The following is a 14,140-nucleotide window of genomic DNA, read 5'->3' as shown; positions in this document are numbered from 1 at the left end:
CAACAGAGAGATAGTCAAATGTTATTTCAAAACACTTTGTTCAATCCATGATATGATATTTGAACACTCCTCAACTATTAAAGTGCTTTAATGGGAAATGAAATGAGCCACTTTCCTCATGCACAGATCTAACTCTGGTAATATATATATATATATATATATATATATATATATATATATATATATGTGTATATATCTGTCGGAATCCATTACTACCAAGACAGCTTTATCTGTGAGGTTCAGAAAGTGAGTTGCTAAGCAATCTCTAGATGCAGCGAAAGCCTGTTTTGATCTCCCACCTTATACAGGCTTGCTGTTAAGACTTCATCTTTTGCATTAGGAGCCTGGTCCATGCTGACTTCATTAATCTTGCAAGGACATCCTTCATTATCTGAAAGTATATCATTTTCATGTGGATACAGCAGATGAAGAATCCTGCACTCATTTTTTATATTTTTCTGAACTTCTGTTTCTTTTAACATTTTTGCTACAAGATATATTATAGGCATCCTGCAGATCTAAAACATCCTAGTCATCCTTAGGATGTTCTGAAATGTTTGTTATCAACAAGTGCATTTAACTGCTTTGTTTAAAGTCAGTGCCCTTTATAATTATTTGTAGTATTGTAAATAGATTGAACAGAATGCTGAATGAAAGAAAGCACACCCTAACAAATCTGCACTATTATATGCATGGAGCAGACATATCACAGTTGTGAAACTTGACTTTTTACTATTTTATTTTACACCCTAGAAGAAAAATATTGTTCACCACCCTGATTCATAAGAACACATTATTGCCTCATGGATTTCGCAACTATTCTGACTCCAGTTGTGTCAAGCCTTCAGAAGGAGTTGCCATACTAGTTGAGGTCTTTACCTCATAGATACAATACACAGGGTTTGATTCTGACCTCTGTTTATTGGTCAGGGTTGTAGTAGTCTGCAAACTGATAGCAAACATTTTCTCTTCTAATAGTAAGGAATACCTGTTCTGATCTTCCTGAAACATTTGCCATGCATCAGAATGCATTGTTTTCTTTTGTTGTTTGACTGTAAAAGAAAATAGAATTGCTTTCTTGTCAACGACTTGTGTGGATCCAAACTGAAGTAAAAATAGCAGACTGTGAAAAATTATAAATCAACAAGCACTTTAATTAATCACTTCTAGCACCTTGGTGTAATCACCTTCAAGGAATATTTTATTCTTTTTTATTGCATTGGTCGTGTGGCTAAGGAAAGTTAATTGCTTCTTATTCAGATCATATTTTACCACTTATTCATCAGTAACATAACAACTGTCTGTTTATAACTAAACATAGGGTACTGCAGATTAAAAATAACAGTTTCCTAGTTACCTTAGCAAATCGGATATGGCAAACAGGAGCAATACAGTTAAAAAAAAATGACACGTCACATAAATGAGATCTGACGAGCAGGTCTGGATTCTTGTGGTATTGCATTTGTATTTAAGGCATTTCATTTTTCACCTTCATATGTCTGACATGCCCCTAAGAGTCATCATGAATACGTTGGGTATTATTAATTGGCTTATATTTAACTGAGAGACAGAGAAAGGGAGAGACAGTATACAATCTTTTACTTTGGCCAAAATGTATAATTCTTTTATCAGCCAGCTCTGTTTCAATGATAGATAAGATCTCCATTGTATGTTACTAGTAATAATCTGTCGTGTATTGAAGTAAAGCAACTCAGGGGCCTCTTGAAAATCATCACATTTCTTTAAACAGCACTTTGTAGGTACTGCAACTTATAATCCTATATACAAGTATAGACAAAAACATAACAGAGCAGATGGGATATCAGAAGCAAAGCATCCTGAGAATTAATTCAAGAAGTTCTATTTTATTGTATTTATTTCCGTTAGTGTACTCATCACTTGACCATTTTCAGTCATGACTTGAACTCCATGGCATGGCATGGACATGTTCAGAGTCAACCGATTACAATTATACATTAGAAAATACAAAAGCAAATATTACTATTTACATATTATGCAATATGTTACATAATATAATATAACATTTATCAGTGAAAACTCTACTAGAAATGCAGTGGAAGGATAAATCATATCTAGCGTTTCTGACATAATAACCAACACTGCATGCACAATTTTACATTCGTCTCACAGAGATATGCATATTTTTTTCTTTGTTCCTGAACTGGATTTTGGTGGTGTAAGTGCTCTCCATTTAACTTACCCTTAGGCCAAACCGGCTTTCTAAATGGCCTCAAAAGAAGAAAGATGGTATTGTTAAATTGTGTGAATATTCAATTCTTTTCAGATTGACTGCCATGCTGTTGTAGGATGTTGGATTCACTACAGCGCACATGACATTATCTGTTGGCATGCACACTTCTTTCTAGGTTTTTATAGTAACAAAACCCATGCTGCAGTGTACGATGTCTGACACTGAGTTTTAGATGTGCACATCAAATAAAGGACATCAGAGTATAATCCATCAACTCTTTGTCTGAGTGTACATGCATACTGTATGAAGGTTGAATTAATTCTATTAATCTTAGTAAGATGGAGAACCAGAATTGGGTGTATGACACAGATGTATCCTCCTAAATGATGAGTTATGTACTGTAACCCAAGTCATTTACACCAATGATGTATTCTTGGTCATATTTCAGTGTTATTTCAGCTCTTGAAGCCCAAACTGTTACTGATGAGCATAAGCATGACCCCAGTTTCACTGGTTACATCAAACGATGAAGCTGCTGGAGCCTGTATGGGACAGAAGGCTTCTTGTAGCACAAAACAGTTCTTCTGATCTTTCTCCATTAGCAAATGTATTAGCAAGGACATCTTACACAGCATATTAGAAATGACAATGAAGTAGGCTTTGGCCATCTCTGTTGACACAGAGGGATAAAGCTCTGAGTAACCCCAAGGCCATCCAAGCTTTAATAGTGACTTGTGCACCTGTTGAAGCTGGCTGAATGAAAAGAGAATAAGGAGATTGAGCATACTCGATTTTGTTTGAGTGGGAGGCAAAATGGAGGCCAAGGACAAGGCAAAAAGGAAATTTGGATTAATATTATCAGTAGGGGGATCACTACTAGACCATATCATTTGTATAGCTCCACTTATGAACCTAAAAGCCAGATAAGATGAAATCCATTTAAAGTTACACAAACACACTGACAACCTTTATGAAGCTCATACTTATTTTATTTCAACTTCTGTTAACACTAACACTGACACACACACACACACACACACACACACACACTTCCCATTCTCTGAGAACCTTTGAAGGCGAACGGCTGAGGCAGTAGTCTGTTTTATTTTTAACAGTGGCTTTAATAAAAGAAGTTTCATGAACTCCAAAAATAGGCTGCACATTTCTGTGTGTAAATTACACTCCTAGACCATGTCAGTTTGTGGCTAGTACCTTTAAGAAGTGAAACCACCATGTAAGTGGTAGGGTGTCTCTAGAAATCCCCAGCTTGCCCACAATATGTAGGCTCCTGCTTCTCCACTTCCTTCCCTGGTTATATGGGGTGATTAGCATTTTAGTGGATATGAGAGCATCTTATCTAGGTGATTGAGACCCACCTAACAAAAAAACATACTGGGGTCCCCCAAAAGTAATAATCTCCAAAGAAAAGAAGGAGTCATACTGGAAGCCAGAGGATCTGAAGTCAGTGACAAACTGACCTCCCTCCAAGTAAAAGAGAAGGAGGCTCTTAACTTTTCAAATTCAAGTTCTTGAGCTTGTACAGTGTTAGCTGTTGCATAGTCTTATGGCAGCTTTAGTGCCTTTTGCCAATTTTTTCATCTTGCTACAGAAGGACAAAAGGCAGTCACTGTACCAGTTGTGTAGCATGAGGCACAGAGCTTCATCTACAGATGTAGGAATGGCTTGGTCTAAAGTACCTTATTCTGTGTTTTAATGGGTTTATAAATCACTAACAGAAATGTATTGCATTCTGGTGAGCTTTGTTGTTAATGGAAGTTCTGTTCCTTGCTGCAGTGTCATTTTCCCTCAACTTAGGATCCTTTTTTGGCAAGTAGAATTCAAACAGTACCTCATTCATTATGGCAATTCAGCAACAGCTACAGAAAATGTAATACAGTTTTATAATGTTACATCTATTTGTAGTTAATGTTTTTCCCCCCTAACCTATAAAATCCCTGTGTCCTATCCTAGAGGTACAACTCTTGATAACTAAATAGAATGCTCCACTAAGACTGTATGTTCTCAGATAGGTGAGCTGTCTGACATTCTTCCCAAATGAGATTACCTGCAGTGTCTCACAGCTTTGATATCTTAGACTAACTCTACACAGACATAGCATGCTTCATTTGTCTTTCATCTTTACCAGTCCTTATCATAGAAATAGTACAGAGAAGTTATGAATTCCTTTCTATCTTACCATATAGGATTAGTATTATTTTGTAGACTTACCCACCAGAGGTGTTACTATTCTTAATCTTGTCCCACAGACATTTCTTCTAGTTGCAACTACCTGTCTGTTAACCCCACCCTAGTCAAATGTAGGCATCTTGCAGTGATATTTCTCTATGAAAACCTGCTTTATGGTCCCTAATAATTCTTCTACATTTAAGGATACCACCAGAACCAATTATTTACTATTTATCGTTGCACTGATGATCACATGGTACAGCTTTCCAGCGGAGGCTCTGAATTTTACTGCCTTTTGGATAATGCATTAGAGCATCCAGCATAAGTATAGAGACAAATTTAGGACCAAACCTGTCCAGATTCTATAATAACAAGAAAAAGCTCCTGGCAATTATTAAAGTATGTCCACTTCAACAAATTAAAGTGCATTTAAAATAATAAATGTCTCAAACTTATCAGTAGGAAATGTTGGTCAACTATGAACTAAGGGTTGTAACAAATTCAAAAGACAACCACAAGCCCTTCTTCATCTATATTAGGAAGCTAAGAAGTAACTCACAATTCTGTACTGAACTTATATCCAATGAAACCTCTTTCTCTAATCCCAAGGACATTAATAATATTCTTGCAAAAAAATTTTCTCCTATCTTCATTTAACCCACCCTCTCCTCTTTCTCATCCATTCCCCATCACACACAGCCTCCTGAGATCAACTTAGAACAAGTGTTTTGGTACTTTCTAAAATTAAGAACACTACTTCCATGGATCTCAACAATATTCCTGGATGTCTGCTGAGAAATGTAAAGTCCCACCTTACAAACCCCCTAATTTATCTCTCCAACTGAGTCTCTCCACTAGTTATATTCCTATGTTGTGGAGAATGGCAATCATTGTGCCCTTGCATAAAGGTGGTCCCTCTATTGACTCTGGCAATTACAGGCCTATTGGTGTCATTATTATTATTTGCAAGGGTATAGATTTTTTATAGCTCCTAAACAAGATTGAGAGACCTCAACATTTCCTCCCTAAAAAAGGATCCTGTGTGCCAGTATCCTTAGCTTCTGTGATAGACTAAAAGCTTTGTCCTACTCTGTGTCATACAGACTGCTGAGGAGCAATCTCTGTTATAAATGACCCAGCAGTCCTTGAACTCCTTCACCTAAATAAAACCAGAGGTAAAGCAAAACCCTTTATACAACCAGATCAACACCACCAGATGGCATGACAGATACTTAGCCCAACATATGTTTTGCTTCAGAAATAAGTTGCCTTTACCTATCAAGCGGAGTATTTTCCAAGTGATCTTTAAAACCAGACTGGATCACTGCATGGGTGTCTGCCAATTTACCTCAGTATATGTGGAGAAAGTGTACTTAGTGAGGAACACTGCTAGTCCCCCCAGTACTGGGTATTGTGCAATGTGGCTGAGTTTCCCCAATAGTCTCCTTTGCTCATAAGCTTAGTAAAAAATCTGTGATGCTAAGTACTCCAAGATATCATGCACTTTGTTGACATCGCCTACTTTCTCTAATGAGAAGTATTATTTTTTGAGTGCCTTCTTACTTCTTATTTATAGGGGAAATTATCACAGTTGTCAATAACATATATTTTTATTTTCTATCCTCTGAGGAATCCTGCCCAGTGGATCTACTACCTGAAACCATTAGGTTGCTTATTTTCCATGGGGATTGGAGTCAGGTATCCCTGGGCTTGAAGAGAGCCCTATGGTCCATGCATTCCTGCCCAGGAAGCTTTATTAACCCATCTATTCCCACAGTGGTGAGTCCGATGGTTAGGAGCAGGCCAGCTAGCAGATCCCTCATATCAGCTTACCCTAGACTGCTTGCCAACTTGCAATGACTGACTGGTGAGAAGAGCAAATGTGCATACTCAAATATGTACACCTTCTATTCCCTCTCATCAGGGACGTCTTTCCCTGGTGCAGTAAAACCAATACAACTGTCACATGCAAGGATACTTCTAGCCTCCACAACATGTCACCACTGCTACAGGACCAGAATCCCTATCCCCCCCACCCCCAAGGTGAGATAGCTGGCATCAACCACTGAAGCTCATCCTCCCCACAGGTTATCATGTGCCTGTACATCTAATCAAACATGGGTCAACTGGACTGAAGTCAGGGTTTAATCAATCTATGCCACGGGGTCAGCAGTCAATAATATGTTTTAAAGATTATGTGTCTGATACATTTTGTTTTTGCAGACAGATACAGAGGACGTAGGTATGTTCACTTCCATGGATTACTCATTTTCAATGCATTACAAAACAAATATGTCTGCCCACTTGTCCTATTTCTTACACCAAAGGGCTCAAACAGATGAATGGATACCTATTTATTTTTATTTATTTTATTTATTTGCAGTTGGTTTACCAGGATAGTCCACTGGGCCAAGACAAACCCGTTTTCAATGGAGTCCTGGGGAGAAAAGCTCCAAAAAACAAAAAATTACAATCAAAGTTTTAGGTTACAATAAGTACATATACTAATAAAAAATATTGCATTTAGAGATACAATTTCTGAAGTGAATTATTACAAGTTGTGAATTCTAAGTAGTTATTTGCTAATGACTTAGTATCACACTCTATCACACTATATGCCTTTATTCAGATTCTGTAAAAATATTCCTCCATGCATGCATACATACAGAGTATATAATCACCTTCATCCATTGGACTGTACAGTCTGGTGTGGGAGGATCACCAACAACAGGCAATTACAAAGATTCATAGGTGAGCTCATAAAATCAGGATTATATTACAGTGTGAAAAAAGCAACATGTTTTATGCATCAATTTTGTTAAGGAACAGAAATGGCTAAAACAAAGTCTAAGAAATATACCATAAAATCCTCAGATTCATCTGAAATAGACATCACTGCAATGTCTCACAAGGTTGCCTTGTTCTTCATTCAAAATATGATTATATTGCATTTCCTTGGATCAGTTTATTTTTCTAAACACCAGGTGTGTTTACAGGTTAAAGTCCTGCTTGATATTGATCAACCTTACACCTTATGAGATGAAAAAAAAATGTTCTTGTTTTTGTACCCATGAAAGTAGAGGAATGACAGTTTTATTTAGGGGCAGCTGATATGACCGCCTGTAGTCAGCCTGATATGCTACCCACGAGGTAATGGAACACAATGAACTTGCACAGAATGATATAAAAACTCAGTGGATGCTTGCATTTGTTTTGCTGAAGAATAAATTTTCCTTTCAGTGGTGCAGCTTCCTATCACATAAGTGTTAGAACTCTGGAAGATCTCTTATCACTCCCACTTTCATTTCCAGAACACTATGGAAGCTTTCAAATCACTATCTTTTCAGTAGCCATATGTCAGTAGTTGAACTGTTTTATGACGGTCAGCTGTATAATAATGAAAAACTTCCTGAATTGCAGATTTTTCCCTTCAGTGTCCTCATCAAATGACACAACCTAGTAAAACCAGAGAAGAGTGAAATGTCGAGACATAATTTAGAGAGGTGTATAATCTACTGTGTGGTTCTTCCAAAAATAAAATAAAAAATAAAATCCAGCACAGAGCTATGCCCACTCAAGGCCTTTTATTTAAGGCTCAGAGAAGTGTGGAAAGCCCTGAACTTTGATAAATAAGTCTTTCATTAAAAAGATATGAAAAAAAGCTTTTATTACAAGCCTGCTTAAATATTTTAATTTTCATTTACAGTGACCTGTGCAGTCATACATTTTTGTATTTGTCTGTTTTTTCCATGTTTTATTCAAAAAGTTATCTGTTTGCATTTTTTAGTTTGCACTGGGACCTTAATCTTGTAGCTTTGTTTGCAGTTGTGGGAAAATTGTGTTTCTACATTATACTGCGCTTATATCTCCATAAGTAGAATTAATTGTAAAAGATAGCTGCTTGTATTTTGAACCCTGTATAGGGTTTTAGTCATTTAGTTTCATTAGTAATTGTGGAAAAATGTGATCTACTGTGAGATTTGATCCTCATTTAGTCATTTATTGCTACATTTTTTCCATAAAAAATGCTCCTGGTAAATTTCTGCATAGTCTGGTGTCTTAGACTAAGATAGATGTGCAGTAGTGAGAGCATTGTATATTCTACTGCACTCCATGACTGGTGCTTCCGTGCTTTTGCAGTTGTTTATACTCCACTTTGGCTGTAGAGTCTTATATTCAGCTTTACCTTCTTAAAGTTGTATTGCAGTACCTTTCTGTTCATCTGTTCACTGTGTCTCCGCCATCCCCACTAAGACATTACATTAAAGTTTTGGAAATTCTAACCTGTAGCTCAGAGTCATAAGACTGGAGTACCAATGTTATCTTTATTTGATTATACTCCTCTCATGCTAGCCTTTTTCTTGCAGCTTGATTTCTTCCAACCCTTCCACACTTTTCCTATTGTGGTTTTAAAGGGCTGTGTCTCTGGCCTCTGTCCCTTATGATAAACAGGCTTCAGAAATCCCACCCTCCCCTCTTCCATTGCTATTGTCTGTGTGTAAGCTATTTAAATACTCCTCCCACCCATTGTTTTCAATATATCCATAAGACTGAGTGCCCACCCAGAAAACTAGCATTTCTCTTGAGTAAATCTCCTTTACCACAAATTGTCTCCTGCTTATTTTCCCAGAGCTCCCATCTGCTTGGCACCCTCACCACACCCTGAGAAGGTCCTGAACTAATCCTTCTCCATCCTTGGCAAATAAGAGAGTTATTTTATTATTTTGCACTTCAGTTGACTGTTTCAGAATGCTAACACTTTATTTTTGCTTTATTTGTTGATTTTTGCACTTTAAATCATTTAAAGGTCCCTAATCCTTGAAATTGCTTTGTCCGGTAGTTTGTTTAAGCTGTTTTGCAGTTGCATTACAAGCAATCTTTTTTGTATTTTTATACTAACAGGACTGAGATAGTCTAACTAGTGGCAGTAGATGGTGGTTGGTCTATCTGAGTTGAGAAACACATAAGAAAGCTCTAAGTATAATAATTTTATTTGCCAGTGGATTTAGAAGTCAGCTTCCTTTGTTTTTAGTGCCTGTATAACTTTGGAGTGTTTGCATGCCACTTCCCATCATTCCGCAGTAGTTAGTATTGCCCTGCATAGACACAGATACATATAAACCAAATTTTCCCTATAAAACCACCTCTGACACTGTACCAGTAACTCGGTGAGTGTAGAGTAACTACTTTGTGCATTGGGTAGCAAAGAGCAGTTAGTCTGTATGTTGAATAGCTTAGAATGGCTAGTTTGTGTATTTAGGAGCACTGCACTTTGAATTTAGTGTTATATAGCCTAGTGTAGTCTCTAGCCCCAAAAGAAGCCTTAGTCAGCACACTATTAACTTGATGTGCACTGTACCCTTGCAGCTCACCCAATAAAGGACCTGGCATCATGTATATATATTTTCCCAAATTTTCTGCACCTGGTTTGGCAGATATGGGTATACTGAGACAATTTAATAATCAACTAATGTTCGCTGACAACCATTTAAAACTCAAAGAAACAAATGCAGTATGCAAGAGATGTATATAGACAATGTTTCTATGGGCAAAATTATTGCATACAAAGACTCAGTAACACTCTGGTTGCCAGAAACACACATATTTTACACTCACCACACATAGTATGCATCACACATATAGACCTACTTATGCTGAGGCACTTAAATGCCATCTCCCCAGACCCCAAAGGCTTCCCAGATATTCCACCTGTAAAAATTATCCTCAGCAAACCCAAAAGAACTCAAAAGAAAGACTTCCTTGAAGTACACATGTAAGCATACCCAGTGGAGCCTCAACTACCTAGCCCATAAGACAAGTCAATACACTACCCAGGACCCTAGTCATAGGGAACTCCATTGTACACATACTGATGCCCCAATCACCAGGCTGAACAAGGTGAAAATAATGGTCAGTTGCCTATCAGAGGCCGGGATCTGCCAAGTTACACATGCACTCGTCACTGCAACACAATTACCTGTATGATTCATTTCACATAGGTGTAAATGACCTGAGATGTACCTCCATGGACAATATGAAGAGAGATATTATGGAGATCTTGGACTATGTGCCACAGGCCGGTATGTGCATAGCATTGAGCAGCATTCTACCTTCACCAAGGATGATGTAGCAATATAAATAGAAAATGACTGACTGATAATTGGCTTACTTTTTGGTATCATTCTAGAGGGCTACTATATTTGTCAGTACGGGAGGACATGGTAAACAAACCACATTGCTTTGCAAAGGATGGTCTACACCTGTCCCCTCTTAGGCTTTCATATATTGGCTAAAACATTGTCTTCTCCCATACAGCCTTTTTTTAGGCAATACCAAATTGACAAATCTTCCAACATAGCAAAATCTACCTAAGGAAACCCAAAGGTGTTACTGCCCAATGCTAATAGTCTAAAGTAGAAGTTACACCTCCTCCAAGCTCTCCTCAACTTGGAGAATGCAGCCATCTGTGCAGTTACCAAGACATGATTTAAAGCCACAGAGAATACCCCAGCTCTGCAAGGATTCAGTCCCTTCCAGACATTCAGAACAGCAACTGTACACACAGGGACTAAGGTGGAACTGTCTTGATAACAAGCATACCTCTAGTTTACTTAAACAGGATGACACACTGGAGTTCCCCCATGTCCAGATTACTACAGACAAAGTCTCATATCATATCCTAAAAAAAATATAGGTCACCCTCTATCTCCCATGAGACCCACAGCTCATACTTAGAACTATTGGGGGCAAATATCATGCTAACAAATACCATATTAATGGGGACTTTAAGTATCCTCCAATAAACTAGGAATCCTACACAACCTCAAATTTGCAGATGCAAAGATTCCTAGACTTTACAGACACAAACACCTTGTACCAGTTAGTGCATATGCTTGCTAGGGTTTACTATCACATATTCGATTGTCATTTAGATGATTGAATATGTGCGAAAATCATTTTCTCGAACTGAGAGTTCGATCACCACAACGTCGAAGCTGACATGAGCGAACAGCTGCTAATGTCAGCTTCAACATTGCGGTGCAAATCGCACTATAGTGGGGATCTGGAAATTTACCCTTACCCTCACTTTAGTGCGATCTCGGAGTTTGTATATATAAGTAGGGGGGGTGAGGGTGCACTCCCCCATATGGGGGTGCAGGGGGGCTTGCTGCCCTGCAAACGTTATTGCTAGTTGTGGGCAGATGTGAGCATTTCAGCAAAGGCGATATTTGACATTGCTGAAATGCTCCGTTTGATATTTTGGTTGCTCGATGTTTTGATTTCCGACAATATTTGTCAGAAATCATTGTGTTTGTCTAAATGACATTCGCAAATATGATAGCAAACCGCTTGCTAGAGGTACAAACATATTGGACCTGGTACTCACAGATACGGCAGAATGCTACACTCTCCCACACCCACTGCCATATTTTCTCTGGTAAGATCAGAGCACAAGCAGTCTCCTTCAAAAATAATAACCAATTCTGTAATCCCAACAAACACTGTAATAGTTATAAACTACCTTTTATTAAGTGATAACCTGTCAAAATTTCAAACACCTTCAAACCATATAACACAGCATTCTGTGCAGAATAAACCACCCTGCTGGAATTCAACATTAAACAGGTTGTACAACAACAGAAAAAGTCATTGCTAAAAATTATGAATTGTGCCACCAAAAAAGATAAAAACTCTCTGTCAAACAGAAGAAACAACTGAGAAGATTAATTAAGTCCAGCAAAGCAAATTTCAAGGTAAAGATAGGGTCCCAGTCTAAGCACAACCATAAAAGGCTGCGTCCTACATGAACTCCAAGAAGAGCTAAACCCAAACATAAAACTACTGTTCAATCTTAGCCTTACTACAGGATATGTACCCAAAGAGTGGCGTACAGCAACAGTGGTCCCTCTCCACAAAGGTGGTGCCTCAACCGATCCTGGAAACTATCGCCCCATAAGCCTGACTAGCTTGGTCTGCAAAGCTATGGAAAGGATCATCATGGACCTCATAAATAAAGATATTGGGGACCTACAGACACTGGATCCTACCCAGTTTGGCTTTGTTAAGGGCAGATCCTGCCTCTTAAACCTGGTTGATTTCTTTGAAACAGTCACCAAGGCCATTGACGAGGGGAAGGTGGTCCACACAGCCTACCTGGACCTTGCAAAAGCCTTCGATACAATACCCCACTCGGGCATTATAGACAAGCTCACCAGCTTAAATATAAACCCCTATGTCACTAGATGGGTTGCAAACTGGCTCAAGGACAGAACCCACATGGTTAGAATTGCTGGAGCCATGTCAGACTCCAAACCAGTTACAAATGGCGTCCCACAAGGCTCAGTCCTGGGACCTCTCTTGTTCGGTATATATTTCTCGGTACAGGCCAACACGGAAGGACTGTGGCTGACCAAGTTCGCAGATGACTGCAAACTGGGCGCCATAATCAACTCTCCAGCCGACACAAGCATCCTCCAAAAGGGCCTCATAGAAACAGACAACTGGTGCCAGAGCCATGGCCTCAAGCTAAACACCAAAAAGTGTATAGTCATCCCCTTTGGCAAAACAAAGTGCCCACAAATTACCACATAGGTGGTAATCCATTAAGTACAGAAGAAGTCATTAGGGACCTGGGGACCCAAGTTGATAGCAATCTCTCATTTGACAACCACGTGGCCAAAGTGGTTAGAAAAACATGTTATATAGCCCACCTAATCATGAAGGGATTCACATCTAGATCAGGTCATCGTACCTCTTTACTCATCCCTCATCAGGCCCATAATTGAGTACAATGCCCCTTTTGGGATGTACCTTACCAGACACCTGCAGCAACTGGAAAGACCCCAAAAGTACCTCACCAAGAGGATCAAAGGGCTCAAACAGATGCCATATGCTGCCCGGTTAAAGAAACTCCAGCTCTACTCAGTGGCATACCGCCTGCTCAGAGGCGATCTGTGCCTGACGTATAAAGCCATGTCCAACCCAGAATTAATGGACATGCTGCACCTCAGAAAATCCAAATCCCATCGAGCTATGCTCGAGAGACTTGAACCTCAGCACTGAAATAAATAGGACATGCTGGAGGGACAGATTCATAACCCAGAGGCTCCCTTCACTCTGGAATAAAATCCCAGTCCAGGTTAGGCAGAGTCCCTCATTGACTCTCTTCAAGAGGAATCTTGATGAGTGGATGGGAGATCGTAGGTTTACCCCGGCTATCACTTCTGTGTCACTGTTAGACAGAGGCACAGTATACTAACCTCAAAAAAAGGCATAGCAAAATTAATTTAAAATGGGTGGCGAAAGCCAAACATACTCTGGCTAGGCTTATAAATGCCCTAGGGCAGATAGCCTAGTATGAACCTATGAACCTATAAGGTCTTTTTTAGTTATTTTCAGTACCTCAAAGGCAGCACACAAGCCATGTTTTCGGAACCAGAAGATATAGCAAATCTTCTGACTGACAAATTCAGCTCCAACTTTACCCTCCTCTCACCCAGAGCAGGTCTTAGGTGCACTCTCTAAGGGCAAGAATACAACTTTGTTAGGTCCTGGTAATATCCCAGGATGCCTCCTAAGTAGCCTGAAATATGACCTATTATTGCCACTGATGCCAGTATTCAATCATAGCCTCTGCAGAAGCTTTGTGTCACATGAATAGAAAATTGTAACTGTCACCCCTCTGAACAGGGGCGGGCCATTAACAGATCCCAGAAACAACAGACCCATTAGTCTGACTAG

The sequence above is a fragment of the Protopterus annectens genome, chromosome 2.part1 (genome assembly GCF_019279795.1).
Source record: "Protopterus annectens isolate FY-2018-M chromosome 2.part1, PAN1.0, whole genome shotgun sequence".
Classification (NCBI taxonomy): domain Eukaryota; kingdom Metazoa; phylum Chordata; order Ceratodontiformes; family Protopteridae; genus Protopterus; species Protopterus annectens.
This window is presented reverse-complemented; position numbering follows the sequence as displayed.